A 25,953-nucleotide genomic window follows, 5' to 3' on the forward strand; every position below is an offset into this window, starting at 1 on the left:
CAAGCTGTGATACCTCCAAGGGGAGCCACCATATGTGACAGGTTCGCTGATGATCCTTTGTTCTTTCTAAAGGGGATTTAAGAGCCCTTGCGAAAAATAGATGGTGAAGTGCCAATTCTGCCTCCGAATGAGGGTCAGCAGAAATGTAGGGATAGAGATATTTTGATTGAAATGAAAACTCTAATGGTAACGTGGGGACCAAGGATGGGTGCATCCGCTGCTCCACTTCATCAACGAGGAAGACCATAAAAGGCTGAGAGGAAAACAGTGCTTGCAATTCATTGACCGATGAGATGAAGTGACTGCTATCAGGAAGGCTGTATTGCATGCTCCATATTTAATATCCATCGTGGTCTTAGGTTCGAAAGGTCTATGTGCCAACACTGCCAGGGGTATGTTGAGATCCCCGGATGGGTGTGGGGCTCTCATTGGAGTGTGCAGTTTATGTAGAACATTAAAATGTGCTTTGAGCACAAGTCAAGGCGTTGGAAAATCCCTGCCACCCACCAAAGTATAAGCAGAAATAGTTGTAAGAGAAGCACTGCAAGACTGAATCTTGATTCCAGCCGAGGCCAAATGTGAAAGGAAGGCTAGAACATCTAAGGAGGATTTCTGTGGATGCATTTTTTGTTCAATGCATCAGTAGGAGCTCCTGGTCCACTTCGAGCATAATGTGCAACCTGGCTAACTGCACCATTAGATGCATAAGGCCATAAGCCTGAGCACTCTCTAAAAGTATTCTGCCTGAAACTGTGAGGCATTGATCATTAATGAGCAAACTTGCTGAAGATCCTGAATTCTCTTATGCATGGGAAGCAGCTTCCTCACTTGTGTATCACAAATAAAACCCAAGTAATAAAGCCTCTGGAAAGGCTCAAGTTGAGACTTTTTAAAATTCACTGACGGGCCCAGTCTAGACTGTACAGACCCTAAAGGGCATTGTGGAATGAAATGTAACATTCTGCGGCATAAAGAAAGCAAATTTTGCAGCACAAAATATTTAATTTATTATGTTTTCTTATTCAATGATATATTGATTTTATATATTTATTGTGTTATTTTACAGTGTGAAAGGTTTTTTGTAACTATACAACACTTTATTTTAAAAAAAGTATTTGTTGATGCAATTTTGCGGAAAATATTTTATTGACTGAGGGTGTAAGATTGGCAGGTTGCAAGAAAGAGGCAGAGGCAGTGCGTGAGGCTACAATTAGCCAGGTTGTCATTATTTGCACCTTTTCTATCAATTTAATAGGAAGAGTCCCATATGCACCTTGATTGACAGAACAGCGTTTGTTTTGCTCTACGTTTCTAGTTTAATATGCTTGTCAATTTAATATTATAACTTTCATTGATCATTATCAGTGAAAATGGTAAAATATTCCCCTTCTCTGTTCTCCAATCCTCCAAGCACCCAACCACTTCATTCACCAACACCCATCACACTCACCAATTCCCCATCACAACTTACACTCCTCATCCTCTCTCTGCCAGTCATGCACATACTGATGTGCTCCGTCTCACCAGAGGTGTAGACAGGGTAGGGCCTGAGCGGGCACGGACCACCCAAGATCTATAAATGCCCACTCAACTGCGCTGTGTGGGCATTTACAGATGTTCATGTCACTGTGGTGGGCCCAACTTATTGGTTTAAGCCCCACTTGTTAGGTAATCCTGGCTACGCCTCTGCGTCTCACTGTCAAGTCATGACTCACACTCCCCAGACCTTGCCAGACTCCCAACAATGCTCCCAACTCACACCTTACGCTCCCCAGTTTCTGAGGGAATATACAGCCCTTCATTCTTTCTTGTTCCTTCTGCATTTTGCATTCTTTCTCCCACTCTTCCCCAATCGTATCTCCCAATCTGCAGCTTCCTGCCTCTTTCCGGCCATCAGCTCCCTCTTTGCTTTCTGACCCACTGCTCCCCTCCGTTAGCTCACTGCTCCCCCTCTGTTCACTTACTAATTACTCCCCATTGGCCCCTCTCTCCATTCCCTCATACTGTGACTATTTTTTATAAATGTAGATACGATACGATATGATATTTTATTTATAGCGCACCTATACACAAGTGTTTCAAGGCGCGATAAGGCAGGGGGGGAACAAGGGAGGACAAGACAATGATCTTACTAGGCGAAGTGACATTGAGATTGTGCAAGTGCAGGGGAGAGAGAAGGGGAAAAAGCGCATGGGGAAGGGGAGAAGTGCCAGACATAGGAGAAGACATAAAAAGAAGTGAGGACAAAAAGTGGCAGTGCAATGGGGGGGTTAAGTGCAGACAGCAAGGGTTAGACAAGTACAAGCCGTGGGGCTGTAGTGTTGCAGATACAGCCCCAGTGCAGGAGTGCCAGTGGCAGTGCAGGTGTTCAACTGGGAGGTCAGGGACCTGGGCCTGTGATTCAGAGGGTAGCCAGGTAGACCAGTGCAGTATCAGACAGGAGGTCAGCAGGGAAGTGGAAAATGGAAGGCAGTAGCAAAGAGGAAGGTCTTAAGCTGCTTCCGGAACGAGAATCCTCAAATGTTTTGGATCGGATCCCAAAAAAATAGGGCATCTCAAAATACAACAGAGGATTTACTGTTATTAGATGCCCCATTTTTGGAAATGAGCAGGTCACGTTATTCTGAAAGGTCACTTGCACATGTCCATGAGGCTGAGCTGTAGCGCAAATGATGCCCTTGCAGCTGCCTTGAATATGCAGGCTTGCGGCACCCACCTTAACGTGCCTGTCACGATAAAATGTGATCCAAAAAAGGTATAACCCTGTTTGAGGGATAGAATTGCAAGTGAGGCAGCAGCGGTTAATACCTCTGCTGTCAAACTTAAAAAATTATAATTGCATAACAGGATCAGGAAAACCCATCTTGCAAACCGTACCCCCTGCTCCTATTCCAAGCAGGTGAATGGGTTTGCTTTTGTTTTCTTTTAAAAGCGTACCCTGTTTGTAAATTCAGGACGTGCTTTTGAAAACACAGAAATGCCCCCTGATTTGCGCAAAAGGGTGAATTAAGGCCTTCTGGATGGGCGCATACGATGAACCCATTCAGATGTCCTTTGAGGATTGGGCTGCTACTTTTTTGGCACAAGCGATGAGATGCACAAGCTTTGAGAACCTGGCAATTTGTTTTTTTTTTCTTTATAAAAAATGACATTTGTTTGCAAATACTAACATTTTTGCAGGTGTTTTTGCAAAACCAGCCCTTTTCACTGTATTAAAAAACCACCATGTTCGCTGCCTGTTGCAGGATCACAAAATTACAATAAGCTGGAGAGTCTGACTGTAAGTGCATCATAATATAAATGGAGAGCATAACTGCTTCCGTGGCAGAGGCTCAGATCAAGAAATCATCTAACTAGGACTAAACCCTCTGGCCACGAGCACTGCCATGATCATGGGCACAAGCTTGGTCAACACTTAAGGGGCCAAATAGAGACATAGGGGCCGATTCATGGAACAAGTGTGCGCCGAAAATCATGGAAGCTGGCGCGAGCGTGAAAAAGCAAGCACATGCGCACGCGTGCGATTCATGGAAGGCCCTGCGCGTGTTTTCCCCGGGATGTGTGCCAAATCCGTGCATGGCGCACACGGACGCACACGTCATTGCAACATCCAGAACGCCATACGTGATGTGCACAGCGAAAGCACACAACGTTAGAGCACACACCAAAAAGGGGGCGGAACACGGGGTGGAACGCGCAGAATGGGGAACAACGCGTGAAAATAAGGCCGTAACTGGATAAGTACTGCTGGGAAGTACACAGAACACTCACACGCACACAAACCAAACGTATTCATGGAATCGAATAGGGGAAACCCGCGCACGGCCAAAGACACGCACAGGCATAAACACGTCCGCCACACGAAGGCAGGCGTTAGCGTCCCTGCGCATTACAAAAGTGCGCGCAAACAACAAACACATATGTACAGCTACGATGAATGTCCCATTCTGTGGCCCCCTAGGAGAAATGACTTGTCACGCAACGCTCAGGTATCCCAAAAAAGCAAGAAAAAGAGACACGCGACTCCTGTAGCCCACGTGCGTGTAAAAAAACACACGCTGTATGCTGTGGCAGCCAGGAACACAAAAAATGCGTACATGATCAACACGCAGGCTAGTATGCCCAAGAAAAAGGGGTACGCGACTAACAGGGACACCCGCAGTAGGAAAAATACTGTGCGACTCACTGTCTGCTTTGCGTGTAGAAGAAGAACGCATAGCCAACACCCACGCCAAAAGAAAAAGTACGCACTGTAGCCGATGTGAAGTAATAGTGTGTGAACCCCAACGTCTGGAAAACACACGCACCACTTTACACGAAAAGCACGTACAGAGCGATGAAAACCCGCGTGGGACCTTCAACCCATGCCAGGGAAACGCCCGCGCGCACGTTACGTCACCTACGTGCTTAGGGCCTTTCCTCGGAATTCATACAAGTGTGCTGTTTTTCATGTGCCAAATCACTCCGTATCAAGCTGGCCATGCGACAACACACGGAAGACCACGCTCCTGCCCAGAAAGCCGAATTACTCCGCCCCCCAGAGCCCCAAGCAGCCTCCCACGAGCCATCTGCTGCTGCCTGCCTGCCTACTGCCACCGTGCCCTGCCATTTGGTGCCTGCACATCTGCTATCTGCAGGGGTCCAGTTGCTGTGACCACCCCTGCTGGAACAGAAGACTCCCGACTGGTGTTCCATCACTCCACAGCCCAGCCTCACGACCCAGTTGCCCTACCACACCTGCCTCGGGGGTTGCCATGTCCGACACAACACCTTCCGGCACCAGTGGCAACCCCCCAGCAGAGAGGCAGAGGGCTACCAGCTTCAGTGAAAAGGAAGTTGGTATCCTGGAGGAGCAAGTTCTGGGGCATTATGATGCCCTCTTCACACCATTGCGCGCTGATAAGGAAGGACGGAAGAGGGTCTGGAAGGACATAGTGGGTGCCATCAACGCGGAGGGGGTGGCACCCCGCAACATCAAACACGTCCAGAAGCGCTGGGAGGACTACAAGTCCAGGACCCTCAAGAGGCTCAGCGCCGCTTGGAGGCAGCGGATGCAGGGGGCGCCGGGCCCCGCTAACCACCCAGCAGATGAGGGTCCTGGAGCACATTCGCCCTGTGCTTCACCACCAGATCCTCAGGATGCAGGCCCGTCTGGAGTCGAGCGGTAAGTGGCCATGCATTCACGTTTAAAACAGTGCATGTTTCAGTGTGCTGGTAGTTAGCTACTTGGCTGCATGTGTGACATGGGTCATGTTTGGATTTGTGTGTGCAGGGACATGATGGTGCTGCATGTGAGTCCAGTCAGGCGTGACCCACATGGATGGTGTATGTGTTACAAAGCATCATGCGGAGCAGCATGCGGAATGCACACATGTATGCATGCCTGTGTCTGTACTTTGACATGTTTGGGGTGTGAGAGATGTGTGCTGCTGTCATGGACATGCATGATGTACATGTCCGTGTGTCTGAGTAGTATGTGCGCGATAGATGCATGACACATGTCCGTGACGATGTGTTGATTCACTGATACAGCCTACTCATCCTTGTATCCACTGTGTCTGGGGGTATACGGGGACAGATGCATGACCCTCCGGTGATGCGTGTGCATGTGATCAGCATGTCCCATGATGCATGTGAGTTTCAGTCCACCATTTGATGTTTCTACGGTGCGGTGGACATGGATGCAAATGTTTGTTGCATGTGCCATGCCGGTTCCTGCATGTGTGTTGCCTGCACTGACCCATGTGTTGTTGGGAGACATGATGGAAGTGACATTTGACAGTGCCACTCATGTGCTATTGCTTTCTGTCTCGGGGACTAATGTACAGTAACCTGATGCTTGTGTTCAATGTCTCCCTTTACACAGCGGCGAGTGAAGAAGAGAGCGGAGACGGTGCTGTGGCGGAAATCGGCAGGGATGCCTCCACCGGCCGGCGACGCAAGGCCCAGTCACCCTCCCAGGAAATTCCATCATCCGGGAGCGAGGGGACTGGTGCGGCGTCTGCCACTATGGCTGCAGCGAAAGGGGAGGATGAGCCCCCAGAGGGGATTGCAACGGCGGAAGACGGTGCGGAGCCATCCAGGTTGGTGTTGTGTATAGAGGAGGAGGAGGCCGCTACAGAGCCACAAATGGGGCCTGGTGGGGGTGGTACCACTGGTGCAAGTGGTGCAGTCCAGGGGCAGGGGCAGGAGGCAGCACAGGTCGCCGCAGAGGTGCCTGTGCATGTCTCTGTCCCCAACACTGTGACTGCATCACCATGCACCAGCAGGGATGCCCCATCCCAGGCCCGTCTGCAGGTAAGGGGGAGGTCCACATCATCTGGCACTCCTCTACCTGCGGACGAGGGGACCCATGACCGGATGGAGTCCATTCTGATTGGTGTTGCGTTGTGCACACGTGACATTTGTGATGACGTGTGTGCTTCCTGGGGGGACCACGCACGTCATCACAAGGAGCAGTGTGCCAACGTGGCCCAGTTGGGAGGGTCCATGGTCTGGGGTTTCCTCCATGTGTTGGCCAGTCTTACGGCCCTCTCCTCCTCTGTGCACACTATATGCCAGTCATTCTCCGTGCCGTCTTCCGGCCCAGATGCCACAAGGGCCCCCTGTGGATCTGGCCCAACCAACGCAGCCAGCCAGGTGGAGATCCCATCCCTGCCGCAGTCGGGAGTCGGAGGTCCAGCAGGGGTGGCCACCCCACCAACTGGGTCCCAGCAGATGGAGGATGTGCCGGCATCATCGGGCAAGGCACGTGCACGACGGCGCCGGGGGATTCCATCAGCCCGGATGCCGTTGTGTTGGCAGAGGCAGTTGCGTCGGAGGCAGCAGCACGCTCAGCGTGGGAGGGATCATGGCTCGGGCCATCAACACCCCGGGGGCAGGCATGGCCGAGGGCCAGGAGGACCCTGGACTGGGAGTGTCTTCCGTGTGGCAGCGGTTGGGCTGGCAAATAGATGCGGAGAGGGCACTGCTCAGGATGGTCAGGGCGGAGAACTACATAGAGCGGGCTTTGAGGCGGGCAGAGGGCCTCGAGGAAGCTCGCTGGGAGTTGAGGGATTCCATGGCTGCATCCCTCGAGTCCAGGGAACAGCCCCGCCTCCGGAACATCGACATGGAGTTCGATGATGCCCTGGGCCGGAACATCAAACAGTGAGCCATGGGACTAGCCTGCCACCTTTGTAAATAGTTATGTAGTTGTAGGTTTCCTTTATTTATTTTTTCCTTTGGGGCGCATGGACTATGCCCCGCCTTTTTGTAAATAGTTATTTATTAGGTAGGTTTTTTCTTAGTTTTCCTTTGGATTGTTGGGCACATGGACCCTTGATTTTTACACCGTATATAGTTATGGACCTGATTTTACATATTTATTTTTACCATAGAGTAATGGTTTTGTTTTTATTTTGACTTTGGATTTGGTTTTATGGACGGACACTTTGGTGGCATTTTACTTTGCATTTTATTCATTTCACCATTAATATTTTTTCCTTCATTTCGGACATCCTTTTATTTATCATTTTTTTCTTGTGTAATTTCGTTTCTTTCATTCATTTTTGTATATAATCAATTTTTATTTTTTACTTCATTTGTGTGGTCCTCTCTGATTGGTTTTGTGCATGTCACAATGTGGGTTTTCTCATTCATGTGTCGCCATTGTGTGGGTCTGACGGACTTGTACTCATGCGCATACTGGTTATTTGGGATCTATCATGACATGGGGATTTCAATGTGGAGTGGATGGAATGCTTGGTTGGGTGTTTGTATTGGGGTGGCGTGGGGTGGGATTTGCGTGGCCATAAGGGCCATGGATCTGGATTGTGATGATGTGTTGGGTGGGGGACATAAGTGGGGGTCTGCTGGCAGGTGCCCGTCACTGGGGGTGGGGTGGGGACATGAGTCAGGGCCGGCTGGCAGGTGCCCGTCACTGGGGGTGGGGCAGGGACATGACTCGGTGCTCCTAAGTGCATGGTGCCATTTGGCCTGCCTGTGGGCATGTTCAGGGATGATGGGCTGCCTGCGGGGCATAGGGAGGTTGGATGGGCTGCCTGCAGGGCATGGGGATGGTGGATGGGCTGCCTGCGGGGCATGGGGAGGGTGTATGGGCTGCCTGCGGGGCATGGTCATGGTGGATGGGCTGCCTGCGGGGCATGGGGAGGGTGGATGGGCAATTTCGCTGGCGCGAGTGGGGTACGTGTATTCCGAGGGGTGCGTCTGGACTTTTACACACAATTTCGCTGGCACGAGTGGGGTACGTGTATTCTGAGGGGTGCGCAGGGAGTTTTACAAACGTTTTCGTGGTTGGGGGGGCTGTATGCTGGTCCACTGGCCTTTGCGCCATGTACTGGAGTTGTGCGATGTTTTTGGCACACAGGGCGGGGTTGGGGGCGTAACTGGTGCTGCTGCAGGGTCGCTGCGCCACTCTGTGCCACAGCTGCTTATGGATGTATAAATCCATGAATACGCTGTGCGCTGAAATGGGTTTTGGCGCACACGGCTGGCGCAGACTGCCGCACGCGCACTCTGTGCGCCAGCCGCTTGCGCCACTTGTGCGCCGAATTCTATGAATTACCCCCTAAATGGGAGCACCCTGAGCAGACAGAATTGGTTTTTTGTGGAAAATCTCAGACATTTCGATGGAATGGTTAGTTCAGAATGTGCATGCATGCATCCTGAAGTTTCAGGGCAAACACCTCTTGGGATTGGGATTCCACTTGAACCTATACACTGGAAAGTATATACTAAAAAGGAAGTACAAAATTATCCTTGGATCCACTCCTGTCCTTCTTTTAATCACAAAGAAGAGAGAGTAGAAACCCCTGAGATTTCTGGAAGGGTACTTTCTATATCTCTCTCACAGAGAGTGATTTGCAGATCTCTTCCTGGGAATTCAATGAAGGCATTTGGGGGGAGTGGTGGGTAGAGGCAGGAAGAGGTAGCCTAAAACCTGAGTGGACCACTGAAAGCATCCAACAGTCTTGCGTGGTGGACCACCAAGAGTCAAAATAGAGGAACATTTTGCCACCTTCTAGAGTGTTGAAACACTGGGCCTTTAGCATGTTAGTGTTTAGCCTTGTTTCTTGAGGAAGAAAGGGGTTAAAAAGCCCCTACTTTGCTTCTGCCATTTCCTTGGTGGAGCACTAGCTGAATCTACTCTATTGTCAAAAGATCATGTCCTGGCTTGGAATCTCCTGGAACCTTACACTGGCATGTCACCCATCTGTGAGGGGGAAAGACCAACATGAGGGCTTCATGACAGTTGAGAGGTACTTAGCATTTGTTTAAGCTTTGGTCAATGTTGTATTAATGGTTAGACGAAAAAAGCAGAGGAGGTTCATCATGGATAGGTTTATTGCCTTTCAGATATGCCGTATGCTTAACGCTAACCCAGTAGCGGTATCAATGTGACCTGCTGTCGCCTCCAACATGTCGTGGGCCAAAATGTTCAGCTCGGTGAGGTGTGCTAGGTCAGAATCAGGAGAATGACAAGGAGGCATAATTTTCACAAATGTATTATCTCTTCAAATAAAGAAGAGCTAGTCTTTCCCTAAACCTTGTGTTACTAGTCCCTGCTCTATACAAATGGAAGTCCAAAGAGGTGCTCGTTAGGATGTCAAAATGGCTAAAGAGAAATACAATCCTCTGTCCTGAATCCTATACTAACTCAGTCTCTTTCCTAGTACACAAAAAGAAACCATAAAATAACCAAAATATACTTTGGGCCATTGCCCAAATATATGGGTGGCTGGTGGCTTTTGACCCCCACCCGTATGTTTCATTAACATAGGACATTGCCTCTGTGAACAGTCCTAAGCGTGCAGTTTGTGTACAGCAGGAGTGTTGTCTTGGCTCCAGCCAGGCCTTATTGTCTCTCTCAAATCAGTCTCTTTCTCTCCACTCTGTGGGTTCCTCTACTTTTCACTTCCCACCCTGGAGCCCCTTCCTTCTTTCTCCACTCTGGGGCTCTTCTCTTTGTCGCTCCCCACTCGGGGGTGTGTTGGTACTCTCCGCACATTGGGGCTCGTCTCAGTCTCTCTCCTCAAGCAGGGGATTTCCCCTATCTTTTTCCTCTTTCTGTTTCCCCACTCTAAGGCCTCTTGAGGTTCTTCCCACTCTAGGATTTGTCTGACTCTCTCTTCCCATTCTGGGGCATCACAGATCTTTCAACGCTCCAGGGATTTTCTCACTCCTTCACCCCACTCTAAGGCTTCTCTGTGTTCGCCCCTGTATGGGGCTTTTCTAACTCTTTCTCCCAACTCTGGAGCTTCTTTCACTTCTTTCACTCTCTCTCCCAAATTCTGGGGCTTCTTTGCATTCTCCCCACTCTGAGTATTCTTGGTATTCTCACCTCTCTGGCAATGTTCTCAATCTTTCTTCCTGCACTGGGGCTCCTTGGCGTTCTCCCCACTCTTGGGCTTGTCTATGTCTCTCTTGCTGCACTGACCACCATTGCAACTGCACTGCACCATTGCAGCCACTGTATACCCGTTTGTGCCGGGCGGTGCTCCTTCTTGAGGCTTGTCTGGACTCTGTGGTGCTCCTCTCCTGGGGGAGCCATTTATGCAACTCACTATTGAGCTGAGATCGCTTCCCCTGGAAAGACCTGAAATAAGATTATGTTTATCTGAGGCAGACGATGTCCTAAAACAAATTGGAAGCCATACACTCATAATCCCTAGCACCTACCACCTCAATGGAAACATCATTTTATAATAATAACTCCCCAGTGGGGAATATTGAGAATCCCACAGATGATGTAGATTGACAGATTGAAAACCCTGCTAACGTTTCCTCAGCCTTAAAAAGTCCACTGACCATCTTTGAGACCTGCCATGGTCTGACAACCATATCCTGGAACATAGCAGGTCTAAAAACAAAAACCTACGATCTAGTCTAGCATACATTTTTAGATCAATTACCGGTGATATGCCTAAAGCAAACGTGATTGATTGAAAATCCATCGAGACCCAATCCCAATACATAATAATTTTCGATTTTGGGATACGAAAAATAATTAACTTATTTGTTTCTTCACAATTGCCCCACAACAAGGGGCTCGTGTTTTCCTTATGATCTCTCAATAAGGTCACAGCTTATGATGAATATTACTGTTTCTTCATTTTCTTTAATTTCATACTTTCACTTGTTAAGAGTTCATTTGTCAACCAACTGTGACTGTAAACTAACTTATGTTCAATTTTTTTTCATTACGTATTCTCATTTTTTAATGATTCTACACCTAATTCGTATATGTACCATTTAAACCATTGTTTTTACATGCTGTTACATGTTAGACCTCACGTTTGTATGTCATTTTCTGTTTCTTTGATATAAAGCTTTTAAATTGCAATTTCCATTATGTTTATGTCTCATTTTGAAGGAATGACTTTAATTTCTGACTGCATGCAATATCTATGAATTATACTAGATATAAAGGTTTTGGGACCGGATGAAGAACTTTAATTCATTTACACCCCATATGGGCCAACCTTTGATACACCAGGATTTTGCTTTGTTGTAAACACATATGTCTTTTGACCCCCCTGGTGTGTCACTCCTGGGTCAGACCACTGCTGCTAGATGGTGGCACTCTTTTTTGTATATTGAAAATCCATCGAAGGCAGGATATGCTAATTTATCAAAGCCGGCTGTCCCTGCCCACAGAAGCAGACCAAGTGGAGGATTGTTGGTATGGGTGAATACAACACCAATTACTGAAATGATAGAGACTTTTTCTAAGGAGCTGCTGTGTTTTCCCAGAAAGATGCTACTATTTAGTTAATAACTACCAATTCTGGTAATTGATTGATTGGGTATTTATAATGCGCATAAACACAAGTGTTTCAAGGTGCAAATGTTACTTGGGGGAACTAGAGGACCTGATTAGCTGCTATGATGCTATGGACATCAAATAAATCTCTAGCCAGAAAATCATGTTAGGTGATTTTAATTGAGAGCAACAATAGCCTGCTAAGTGCAACTTCTAAAAATCAAAGGAACTAGACACTTGACTCTTTATACTGGGAATGCGCAGCTGTAACAGATGCCTTACTGGTGATGGCCCAGTGGTGCCAACCTTTAGAAGAGGATCACAAACAAGTCATACTGACTATATTCTTGGGAAGTGTCCAATTGGAACACTGGGAAATCTCTCAAGGAAATATGGTTACAAGTGATTTTAACTAATAGAAAATAACGAATAACATTCACATCTAAATATTTAAAATGAAAATGTATTTGGGGGAGTCCCCACCAAGGCCCCAATTTCCCTTCATTTCTAACATTGGAGAGTTTTGACCCAGTACTATGGAAGCTTTTTATTGTGTATTTGTATCAGAGTTAAACCGTATAATCACCAAACCTATTGGTGTTATTAAGATAAAATCTCTGTCCCGCAACTCCTGATATGACTCTGAATGCTGATCAACCAAGAAGGATCTGCAAAGGGAGCTAAAAACACATCGATCTTCTTAATGGATACCTATCATAAGAGAAATTTATAAGCACTTGGTCAATTATTTAATTATTTATTTTTAATTGTACATTAGCCAAAATGACATGACTTTCTACACACTTTTGGAAATATAAAATGCAAATACAAATTAACAATGTAAAAGAAAACAATCTCACTTTGATAAAAAAAAAAGAAGAAAAAACATTAAGGAAGACATAAAAACAAAAAATAATTAATTTCAAAATTCATTTCCCAGTATACTTAGGTCATATGGCATATCCAATTAGCCAGAGCAGAGCCGTTATAATTCATTTACTGAATAACTGATGGAGTCCCCCTTTTTTTGCAATGAGGTTAAGTTCTTTAAGAACGGAGGTCACCTCTAACGGAAAAAAGACTTAATTTCCTGAGACTAGTCTGTCCCAAACATATCCGAGACAAGCAAGCGAAAATCATGAACAAATCTCTCGAATCTTGATACTCTAAGAGAGCAGGTTCCAGAGCATTCTATCAGAAGATGACGAATGGTTTGAGTTACGTTTGCATCACATTTATCACAAATGTCTGTTGCACACATGTCACCATACATGACATGAAAAATGTCCAAGGTTGGTAACAGATTTAATCTTAGCCTTAGGAAATCCATCCGTATTACAGGGTCAGGAAATTTCTTTAGATATTGAGGAACAAATAATCTGGGTTTGTCAATTAACAATGGAGATGATGATAGTTTTCTCTATTTCCTGATCCAATCCATGCAATACAATGCTTCCTTTGTTTTCAGCAGGTTTTGAAAGAGGGTATCAATGCTACTATCCGAATGAGAGAGTATCTCATTGCATCTAGATCTCAGTTTGTTAAGAAAGAGACATGTCGAATTATGCATAGATGCAGCAACTTCCTCATACAGAGAGGATTTCGGAGGGTCTAAAATGAGCCTATATGTCGAGTCCCATTTCCACTCCATCCAGGCACCAAATGAAATAAGACCCAATTCAAATCTTATGCAGGAAATAGGAACACAGTTGGGGAGCGCAAGTGATCTTTTCTAAATGTTACTTTCGATCTTGCCCCAGTCAATGTCAAAAGCCAGAAAGTTACACTCCATACCAAATGTAATCGCCGGGACCACCTTACCAATATGGAATTTCAAAAGATGCATCAAGGAAAATTTACAATATTGAAGGCAGAATTTCTTCATTTGTGCAGCCAAACTAACTACCTTCAGATCTAAGGTTGAGAGAAGATCAGCCCTAGTGGGAAAAGCTGTTATCTTTGAGAACAGATAGATAACCTCTTTGGAGATATAAATCAGAGAGTTATCCAATTGCTAAACAAAAGGTTTCAGCTTCCTTAAGGGATGGTTGAAAGCAATTATTTTTTATTTTTTCATATTGATTTTCAAATCATTTTCTCTGGCATACTCAGATAGGGCAGTTAGAAGGCATTGCAGTATGACTTGGGTGTAGTCTAAGACTACAAAATCGTCAGCATACGCTAGCCAATTAATTTTCATGTTTCTCAATTTAGGTCCCACTAAACCGATCTTCCCCAACGATTGTAGGAGATCCGACAGATATAAAATAAAAAGAAAGGGTGCAATCAAACAGCCTTGCTGCACCCCTCTTTTTATTTGGATGGATTGAGTTAGAGTTCCTTATTTGGACAGACAAACTCTTAATGAGGTCCTTTCATGCAATTCAATCAAAATGGATACCAAATTATCTGGCAGTCCCCATGATTTTAATTTCATCCATAGCCTTTTTCTATTTATGGTATCAAAAGCCTGGGAAAGATCAACCCAGGCTCCGAATAGGGGGGGTCCCTCCCTGTATAAGAGTCTGAGCTAAAGCATCTAAGGATCAAGGTGTTAAGAAAAGTAGAAAGTCTCCTCCTAAAACCCATCTGTTGCTTGGGGATGATACCTTTGTCCTCCGCCCATTTCTCTAGTTTGCCCAATATAAGACCCGAGAAGATCTTCCCATCGGCATCTAAGAGCGATATAGGCTGATAGTTCGATTGAGCATATTGGTCACCTTTTTTGTAAATAGGAATTATGATCGAATTTCTCCAAGACTAAGGAATTATTTTGCTTAGAATTATATTGTCAAACAAACTCTTTAGGACTCTGGACCACAATTGAGGATATAATTTGAGAACTGCATTGCTCAGACCATTGGGGCCAGCTGCCCTAGAGATAGACAATTTTTTTCTTAGAGTTTCAATGTCCTCACATGTATAATTCAGGGACCATTTTGAACACAATTCTAATTTAGGTTCCTGTGAGTCTATGGAGCAATATACTGTGGAGAAATGGTCAATCCAGGAACACTCCTGAATAACAGTGGGCCTCATGACAAGTATGGCAGTAGCCAATGCCGGTATTAGAGGCATGGCTACCCCCATACCGGGTACCGGGTCCGGGTTCCTTGAATGGGAAAATACTGGGCCATTCCGACCTTGGAGGGCCTGGTATTTACCCATTCAAGGAACCCGGACCCGGTACATCCCCATTCCCATTGAGCCCACATAGGGCTCAATGAGAATGGGGAGGATGCTATCAACGGGTAGAACCCACAATTGACCAGAAGTTTCTAGAGTTTCCTGCACAACGAGCCTTCAACATTTCCTCCCCTCTCTCTGTCTCATCATAAATTTGTAGGATCTCAACCCGTTTCTATGGTTATTATTTAAAGATCTCATTTCTATTTCAAGGATTTTAGTGTCCAATATGTTATTTTTTTTTAGGGAGGACATCTGGCGTCTATTGAACTTTTTCCTTTCATAGATTTTTGAGTCAAAGAAATATTTATGAGACCTACTCGGTATGTTGGAGCCAGAGAGGGGGGGATTTAAATCCCATAGAAATTCACTAAACCTGGCAGGTGCACAATATTTCCCAAGTTGCAGTACTGAGAGATCACTGGTTAGTATTTCTATTTTGTTAATGAGGATACGCCCACCCCTTTCGAACCTCACCACACTTACCAGCAGTATTTGCAGCCAGTTCTTGGGAGTAGAGAGGTGCCTGTTTTCTCTGACTAAAGGTAAAAGTTGCCTCTATCATACAGTGATTATCTAGACTCTCCTCTGTTACCATAAATTCGCGCAATTGCCAAAAATGACTTTAGAGGTAAATAAATAGTCAATCTTCGAGTATGACGAGCCTCTTTGCCAGGTTTGTCTACTAGGTATGTCACCCTGGATACTACCGTTCAGCATCCTCAAATCCCAGTCTAAAATTACACCAGGCATAACCATTGCCATTTTTTTCTTTGTTTAAAGAGCTATTCAATGTTGTCTTGGTGCACTGGGAGTTGAGGTCGCCCATTATGATAATCTTATCATTAGGAAATCGAACTGAGAAACCCACCAAAAAAGATCAGATACGTTTCTTAAAAAATCTGTCAGAGGAGAGGAAGCAGGGTTCCAATACAGATTAATTATAATCTCAACCCCTCTTCTTTGAACTTTGATCACCAAGATACCGTTGACATCATTTGACAATAGAGTAGACACAGTGAAAATCAGATTGCTACATAGAGTGATTATTCCTCCACTTGGTCACCCTTTTGACCCTCTAGATGCCATCTGCTGATAGGTGGAAAAACCATCAACTCCCAAGACATCAGAGGACAAAGTTTCCTAGAATGAAATCAGGTGAAAGTTCTGCAAGATATAGCACTTTTTAGAATCTTCAGAGAAAGAGCTATATCCTCTTGTGTTCCAGGATAAGCATCTTACTACGTCCATGACTAGAGCTTCTGCTCCGGTTGTCCCAGTTTAAGAAAAACTTGGGATATCATTTCTGGAACAAAATCCCACATACTTGGAAGTGGCAAAGATGATTTTTCATGATTAAGCTGGACTCTAGAGGTTACTTTGTTCATCAGTTCACCCTCCTCAGGTTTGTCTAAATGTGGCAAAAACAGTTCATATATGAAAACCTCTTATTAGCCAATCTTCCTTGGCCCCGGAATTGTTTTGCAGGCCAAACTTGAGTTCATACGAAGCTCTGCAGCATTTGCATCTGGGCACAGAGGAAAGCTCAATTGCTGTATATCAATGGTAGAGAGGAATTTTAATGTAGAGATAGTACTCATTTATTTTAATACCCTTGACCGATTTAAGGGTAAGCGTTTCAAAGAGTTCTTAGACTTATTTGAGAGGAAAACTGTTAGCCCTAGGTTTTGATCCTGATGAGCCTTATTTGATTGTGACAAGTTTTGATTGTTGGTAGTTGCAGGGATTTGTGTGGCTAGATCACTTTTTTTTGTCTCAACCTCTTCCCTTTGTTTAGCTTTATCCCCCCAACAAGAAAACTTTAACTGAAGAATTGAATTGAGACTGTTCATCTGACATGCCTTTAAAGGGGTGGAGGGTTGTCTTCTTTTCTGTGGATTCCCGACCTATAGTCTGGTGAAGCTTTCCCAGCTGGAAAGCCTTCACAAAGATAGGGGCAACTGTCCTATCTGGTGGAAGGATCTTCACTTGCTTTTTTAGATGCAGGAAAAATCGCGGCAATCTTCCTTGGCGGTTGCAATGATTCAGTTTGGCTTCTAACGGTAACCTTGGGCACTCGTGGAGTATTTCCTCTGGAATCTATGTTCAACTCCTTTTCATCTGCTAGCTTCTTCTGTTTTTTCCCCCAGCTTGGATTTGTTCCTTTAGTCCTCTCCTTCTTGTAGACCTCTAAATCCACCCCTCTCTGGTTTATTTCTTTTGTTTCATTTGGGCTTCCATCTTTGCTGAGTCTTTTGAGACCTTATTCTGTCTGTTTCTCCGTTTCTTTGTTTTTCAATTTGATTTCTTACCCCTCTTCCTTTCCTCTTTGTTTATGTCAAGAACTTCTTCCGTAATTGCACTATCCTCTACAGTAATTGGGACCACTTCACATTCAGCTGCTTGAGCTAGCTGTATGAATTCATCCATCACTGATAGTGAGAGTGGCGCATAGGTTGTTGGGTGCAGTTCATACAATTGTTCTGGGCATTAACCTTTACGGCTTCATCCATTTTCACATTCAATTTAGACATCTCATCTTTTAAATCAGCACATTGATTAGTTAGTAAGTCAATTTTCCCATTTGCATCAACAATGAGGTCAAGAGCGTCACGGTTTCCCCCTTGGATTCGTTGACTGCTGTTTTTAAAGCGACTATCGATGTGTCACTCAATTCAAGTTCTTTTGTGACTTCAAGCAGTATTCCAGAATGCTGCTGGACTTCTAATTTGAGGTTTTGGAAAACTTTAATCAAAGAGCTGAGCACGAGGTTGAGGGCCAATATTGAGGTAGAGCCCAGGCCTTGATCTTTCCGAGCAATCGGAGATATGTCTCTGGCGGGAACATCCTTGTTGCCGGGTGAGGATTGAAGCAATAGGTCTTTGGCTCCTTCCACTTCTTCCCAAATGGCTGATATGCCATTTAGTTCGAAATGGGAATCAGTGGAGCCTCCTCTCCCTCCACTTCGGTAATGAGACCTGCATTTCAATGGTCTGATCCACGATGTGAGCGGAAGGATGAAGGTTGCCCCGATGGTCATCTAGGGGATCAGGTAGGGGGCAGAGGGATTCACTCTAAGTGCAAGTGGGAAGAAATTCCCGATAGTGGTCTTCATTGTTGTGGCTGTTAAGGTGTAATTTAGATCAGAAGACAATGCATTTTTTAATAGGGGGTTGACCGGTGTGGAAACAGGAGGCCCCAGATTTGTTCCCATACCGGAGGTTGTGGGTTTGTGTAGATCTTTTGCAAAAACACTCGGTGGAGGATAAAAGCACACTCGTCCCCCTGTTTTTATATGGTCTAAAGGAAGATCCCCCTTCCTTTGTATTTGTAGACTTTGGGCGGCATGGTTGTCAGGTGGCTCTTGGCACTTAACACTTCGCTCAGAGCCACCCTTCGGACATAGTTTTATACAATTAACAAGGAGGTCAATGTCACTTTATCGCCCCTTCAAACAGAAATTTGATATGGCTATAGTAGACCTTTACGAGTGAGTCTTAGCAAGTCGAGGTCTGCAGGTGCGGAGACAACGACAGCCTGCTTACATCACCTCACAACGCCGTATAAGCGCTATGCGACCGCTTCTTGCAAGAGGTCTTTACTATATCAGATCACGTGAGCAAAACAAAGCAGACGAGAGAACCGAGGTCCTTTAGTCGCAGCGGAGACGCAGCGCAGCATCCCCACCGCGGAACACTGCCAGCACGATGATGGCGGCGGAAAAATCGTGGGCACAGACTCACAGCCCTCGCCTCACGGCCAGAGCACAGAATATGCTCCGCAGGTAAGTGATTAGCACGGTAGGCACAGCAAGTGAGTCAAAAGAATATGCCTACAGTCCTCACAACGCCGAACAGCCGTGTCACAAAATCACAGATAAATAATTTGACACTATGGACACAGCGAGCGAGTCAAAGGCACGGACTCACAGCTCTGACTTCGCCGTGTAGATATAACGTAAATAGAGGGTTTTGGCCAGAGTGGAATTGGCAGGAAAGTTGGGGACAGGAACCCGCTTTCCTTAATTTGCCTTTTAAAGCTTCTACTGAGTCACCCAGTTCCAAAGAGTACGGAGGCACTAAACGTAGCTGTGGATCAATGAATACAAATTTGAGAGTCACTCCAAAAGCATACCGAGATGATATCTTTGTTTTTTATCTCACCGCCCTCACTCGGACTGCTCAGACTGCAGCACCAAGGACTTGGTCAATGAAAAAAAATTAGCAGATGAAGCTAATTGGGAATTGCTTAATAACTGCATCCAACATAACCACCCATGCTCATTTTGGAACCTTGTGAAGTGGACTCAACCATCAGGAAGGATGCCTGGTCCCAACATCATAGTGATCTGTATGATACCTGTACAGTTAGAGGAACTGCCCCTTCTATAATGCAAGGTGTTGGCTGTGTTCTGCTAGAATTTGGTGGTGATGAAATAGATGGGGCACTTAGATCTCAAAGAAAGGTTAAATCCCCTCGAGTGAATAGGATTCCTATTGATCTTTTCAAGTAAAGATATGGGCCACAGTCCTTGCTTGGTTTTTAAATTGTATGAACTGTATTGAGTATGCCCCTTCTAGTTGTCAGCAGGCCAAGATCGTGCCCATCTGTAAAAAAAAAAAAGGCGATAGGCAGACAGTGACAACCCATTAGCTTCATTGACTGCCTCTCCAATGTCTATGGGAAATTGCTCCTCTCCCGCCTCGAGAAGTTGGTAGAGGATGAGAAAATGATTTCAGACCTCCAGGTCGGTTTTAAAAGGAGAATGGGCACAATCCACCAGGCGTTTCGTTTATTTACTATTTTAAGAAAATATGGGACCCTAAAGAAGCAATCACTTTTTCAATGTTTGTAGATTTTAAATCTACATTCAATTCCGTTGATCGAACAATCTTATGGAATGTTTAAATGATCTCAAAATCCCCCCTGAAGTTTTAAGCCCATTAGAAAGCTTTGTGAGAATAATGCAGCCATTGTCAGATGCTGGCAGGGTGGAGAAAGAACAAATTCATGCCCTGTTGCAAATGGAATGGCCAGGGATGCATTCTTGACCCTTTACTTTTTTAATTCATGTTACGTTAATAACTTGATATTAAGAATTTCTTACCTAAATACTGATGCCCCTTGCATTGCCAAGCAAATAGTTGGCATCGTTATGTATGCAGACGATACAGTATTAATCTCAAAGACCAAAATGCAAACATTAACAGTTCAAACAGACTTCTGTAAGGAAAGAGGACTCTCCATTAATCGCTCTAAAATGGTGGTAATGGTCTGTAACTCTGTATGAAAAATTAAAACAAACATCACTATTGAAGGGGATCTCCTCCAGCAGGTGAGCTGTTATGACTATTTGGGGGTCAGGTTGCAGGGAAATGTAAAATTGACCTCACAATTAGCCAAAAACGAACTCATTCTTAAAAAATGCTCTATTGCAATTGGCACAATAAACTCCCAAACTGGCTATCAGCTATACTTGGCCGTATTGGATGTATATTTGGCCGAATCATGGTCTGCTGCACTAAACGGCAGTGAACTTTGGGGATATGATGATATTACTTTGACCATAGTGGAAAATAAATGTATTAAAAACACTTAACCTTCTCATTAGTGTACCCATGATCCCACTGCATATGGAAACTGGGGTCAGAGCAATCAGATGTGTGGGCCTTAGTAAACCTCTTTACTTTGAGTTATGTTTAAACAAATCTAACAACCTAAGATGTTATAATAAGATTTTCAAAAACATTGGTGAGTCCACAAACGGAAGTGCCCTTGCATTGTCTATTGCATAGAATAGGATGCCATACCTTCTGAACGAAGGTGATACAGTTACGTAAGAGACAGTCAGTGTAATCAATTCTAAACTTGACTCCTTGGATTTGGATACCCTGATTTCTGATTCCCTTAGTCTAACAAGCTCATCAGGCTCTTTGTCATTTGAAATCAGCATGGTCCCCAAACCCTATCTCAACAACAGGCTCCCAAGTTACACCATGGCAATAAACATACAATTTAGACTGAATATCTGGGCTGTATCACAGCTAACCCACAAATGGCTGTGCAATTCTTCAGAATTGTGTCAGTTTTGCATTACTGACATAGAGTCCAACATACATCTTCTGTTGACCTGTCCGGCAGATGCCCATTTGCGGAAGAGATGACTGTATCCTAGCTTTTTAAAATATTGCGCATGTTCTGCAACTGATGTGTATGTTTGATGTAAAATTGCACTTGGATGGAGTCTTGAGGGTAGGAAGTGTGTCTCAGAAGGATCAATGGTTAAGAGGGGGAGGTGTATGGACTTCAATGGGTGAGAAATGCATCGCACTTACAGGGATTAGTTGGGTGCAAAAACCGTACCGCACCCAGGTGGAATATTGGGGACAGGGAATGTGTCTCACCTGCATGAATTGCTTGGAGTGGTAAATGTATTGCACTAGAATTAATGGTTGGGGGTGGTAAAGGTATTGCATCTAGATGGAATGCTGGGTGTAGGAAATGTATTGGCACTGACTAACTGTGTTAAAAACTCACCTTTCTGCATATGCTTCCTCAAACTTGGAACTAAACACAACGATACCTCTACCGCACCACAAACTACATGCACTTCACAACACCTGACATGAAAACAAACCATACACAATCACACCTCAACACCACATGACCGCTAGCAACCGAAAACGCTCCAACGCTCAGTGACCGGTTTCCCTGAATTAAAGCTGCCAACAGCACATCAAAGCTCGCTTGCTCTTCTCACTCTCAATCCCACTAACAAACCCTGGAACCCTCTTTCCATTACAGAGCACCAAGTGATCACGCAAGTGGCAACAGTGTGCAGTACAAGACCCATTAACATTAACATAAGGATGTCACAGTTTTTAGCTTTCTGAACAAGGCCTGGAGAACTTAGTCAAAAGCAAAGACATTAGCTGATTACCGATAAACCATTCACTGTAGAATATATTTGTTTTTAACCTTGTTTGATGAATATTGATGATGACTATGAATAATATGTCTACAAGATTCAACAAAATGGATATTATCATTTTACAACTCTGTTTTTGTACCACAATTTTATGGGCTTAATTTTGCTTTGGGAGATTTTGTGTTGTCTGTCTCTGTGCTCACCTACAGTGCTGCTATTACATCTTTACCGAACTAACTTCACCTAAGATTTGAACCAAGACAGAAGGAAATACTGGTTTGTTGATTACAGAGGCAGGGGACTCACTCCCTTGCTATATAGGGATATCTCTGTTAGTGTTTGAGTCTGTCTTGCAGAGAGCTGCGCAATAAAGACATTTGAAGAAGTGCTTTTACCATAAATTGATCTCGGTGTATGATTTACCCAACATTTCTGGGACCTCTGTGCCTCGGATCCTTTAGTTGGCATTGGCAGCCCAGAAGACACCAGATAGGCTCTGCGCGACATTCCCTGGCGCAATCAGAACAGGCACGACAATTTCCTCTATATAGAGAAATCACTGGAGGGCACGCCGTGAGGGATGAGCAGAGCTTCCCGTCCAACTGTGAAATGTGCCTTTTTATTTGAAGGTCAGTTCAGAAAACATGTAAAATTAAGACCGGTCTATATGTTTTGCCTGTCTTAGCTCTTCTTAAATATTATTCTGTTCTGTTCTGAGAGAGCAGTCTTGAATCGCAACATGAAACAAAAAAAACAACTGGCTTGTACACCCAAACACTTGCCTCCATGATGTATGCTAAATTGATCTTTTTTAGTGTAAGGTGACAACAGTATTCCACTTGTGCTCATTGAATGATATTTGATCTTATTTTAACTTTTTGTTGTGAAAATATTTGTTCTGCACACAATTCAAACCCATTGGAAGATCATCGTATTTACTCTGCCAGTCTTAACCAGGTGTATAACCCAGGATAGCTTGCTGTAGAGGGCTGATGGCAGAGAATACTGTGTGGGTTCCGGAAAGACTCATGATCATATGAGTGCATCAATGTTGTCTGTCATTTTTCCCCATCTGAACACATATATCTGTTAAGCCATACGTCTGATGCTCATGGCATATGTGACTTTGGTAAAGTATTGCCCCTTTTTGCTTCCAGTTGCCCCACTGTCCTGTGAAATGAGACACAAGTGACAGGGACACTCAACTAGTCTTTTTCAATTTCTATCTTCTACATTTCCTATCCTACTAATGGGATCTGACCAGGCTTGTCTGTTTTTTACGTGTGTGTGTGTGTGTCTAACCGTGTCACTTTTCCATATGCCATCGTTGAGCCACTATTTTGAATACAGACCATGTCTCAACGCTACAGCGTTGGCATGGTAGTTGAGCGGCAGCCATAGGTCATTGTTGGGTCTAACAGTCTACGGGGATAATTGCACGAGGCATATGTGGAGAGCATTCCAAGGTTGGCGGGGCGGTAATTCCCCATGGGCCCTTCCCCATTCACATTTTTGCCCCCATAGGGCTCAATGGGAATGGGGAAGGCGCTAATTACGGCACTGTAAAGTACAGTGCCGTAATTAGCTCCTAGGTCCCTAGGTTGGTTTTTTAACGCCTGCTAAAAGCCTGCTAAAAGCAGGCGTTAAAGTGCAACCCGCAAGGGGACCTCGTAATCAGGCGTTAAGGGTTTAACGGCGCTGACACCTTTTACGGCGCTGTTAACCTCTTAACGCCTGGGTTGTAATGAGGCCCATTGTCTTAAATCAGTGCCAAAATTAACTCAAAAGAAGTGCCTCTCCCTCCAACAGGGATTCCATCTTATTTTATTCACACAAGTTGTTTGTCTGAGACTTGCCCGTGTCTTGACCAATGGCACTGTTTTTCATGAGAAGACATCACTAAGCAATTCCTGTCATGGCCACTGGTCAAGGGCCAATTACTTCACCACCTGCAGGGTCTTAATGGACCCAGTCTTGGCACCTATGGCACCAAGCTCATTACAAAGTGTGCTCTAAACACGAATACAGAAAGCACGTGTATCTAGGCTGGGCGGGGCCCTACCAATACAGGGAAGGCACGTGCAGAAGACAGGAGGAGTGGCAAGGTGCGGCCACAAGGCGGGGCCTAAGGGGAATGGCTGGGGCCAGGACATATAAGCCGACCCCACCCGCATGCTGGCGCTTCACGTTAGTCTGCTAGAGCAGCGTAACGCTTACCGCCGTTCAGAAGACTCTTACCTGGTTCAGCACGTGCATCTTCAGTCTCCGGAACCCTCCAGCATCTTACCTGGAATCAGCCACGCCATCGCTAGAAGCACTGCCATCTGCTTCCCATCTGCAGCCGCCGCGCACATCTTACCTTGAGACCACGCCATAGCTGGAATTCCTGCTACCTGCTTCCAACTCTTGAGTCTCTGCGTGGATCTTACCTGAGTCAGCCTCGCCATCGCTTGAATAAGCACTGCTACCGCTTCCGACTCTGCACCAGCCGCACTCAACTTACCAGTCTTCTCGAGTCCTCTGCGGGTGCCGCCTAGCATCCTTACATGTCCCGAACTCCCATCAACACAGGGCCATCTTCCGCTGCTGCATCCACGCGGATCATCATCATCCGGCAGCCTGCAGGAGTCCGGAAACCGCTCACCAGCTAACACCGACTAGCTGCACCTGCAAAGGGAATAGAAAACACTAGGTGAGCAATCGCATAGACTATAACACGTTAAGCAGCGCAACTCACGAACTTGGCGCAGTTTCTGGAACAGTCTACTTACCACCAGTAGGTCCTCCGGGATAGACTTTTTTTTCATCCTCACACACTCGTGGGCCATCTTCACACCTAGGGAGAGAAAGGACAATATATGGTTACGGACAATAATCATTGAGGAAAATTATCACAAAGGATATGGACAATAATCATAGTAATAAACCTACCTTGAAGGCGGAATGGTCGCAGCCGGTCTGGACCTCCACACTGAGGACCAGTTACACAACTAGGCCAATCCACAGTGCCTCTGCTGAAGGAAAGCAGGACGGAGAGCCCATCCTTACATCAAAACAGGTGAGCTTGCATGGGCAAACTCTTGCGCACTACATTTTGGCACAAAAGGGTCGAGGGGAATCACGGCACCACCACGCTATTCTCACTGCCTCCCATCTTCTCTCTGGAACAGTACCAGCACCCCGGGTCCTCGATACCGCTGCAGTTGGGGGAGAGAAGCGATCCAAGGGAGTCAACTCCTGGGAGGGCTCCAACCGTGACCCAACGTCCCTGCAGAGACCAGGTGAGCATAACCATTCCTTGAGTTAGGCACAAAGGATCTAGATAAGATTTTTCTTTTACGGGTAGACCTGTTCCTGTGTTATGAAGGGCCACCTGAAACAGTGAGAAGCATTTTTTGACTGGTATGCCAAAGCTAAAAAAAGATGCACCACTTCCAAAAGCACAGCCCGAAAAGGATGAACAGGAAAAGTTGCAAGATCATCTGAGGCGGTTAAAACACTACATAGAAAATCTGGCCACTCCCAAAAATTAGAGAGGCTATAGTTGACTTTAATCAGCACTCCAAGGGGTACCCCACCTAAAGAATCTCCTAAAGATATTATAAACCAGACATACTGAACATATCACTTGATCAGCTCCCAAATCAGCGACAACTGCTGGTATCTGCAACCCCACACCAATCAGGTGAATAGGTTGAGTGGTGCAGTCCAGATTATTCCCACAGTAAACCTCCAGCACACTACTAATCTATCCCTATACAATCACCTGGTAGCTCTGTTTCACTGTCACTTTTAATCCTTAGTTTGTTACATGAGGGACGGCCAATCTCAAACATTTTTGTACTTTTCCCTGTTGCCCCACCTTAAGATAATACTGCATCATATCTACTTTGACAATTGCCGGCTCTAGGAACATATTAGTAATTTCCATTCCCCATGGAGCTTAACTGGTTTGTTTGACATTGTCCACCAATTCCATAAAATTCAAGACGGTCCTGTTAGCTTTCAAGAAGAACGCCAAGTTATAACAGACTGTTACAACCCGACTTGTTCTAATCTTAATTAATTGCTTTGA

At 45.3% G+C, this 25,953-nt stretch overlaps 1 protein-coding gene across 1 annotated transcript in view; it reads right to left on the minus strand.

Annotated features, from left to right (window-relative positions):
• Positions 1-25,953, minus strand: part of LOC138580171 (killer cell lectin-like receptor subfamily B member 1B allele A) — a 613,615-nt gene that overhangs the window by 340,732 nt on the left and 246,930 nt on the right. The window lies entirely within an intron of this gene.

This window comes from Ambystoma mexicanum, chromosome 3p (assembly GCF_040938575.1).
Source record: "Ambystoma mexicanum isolate Mex_15411 chromosome 3p, UKY_AmexF1_1, whole genome shotgun sequence".
Taxonomy (NCBI): domain Eukaryota; kingdom Metazoa; phylum Chordata; class Amphibia; order Caudata; family Ambystomatidae; genus Ambystoma; species Ambystoma mexicanum.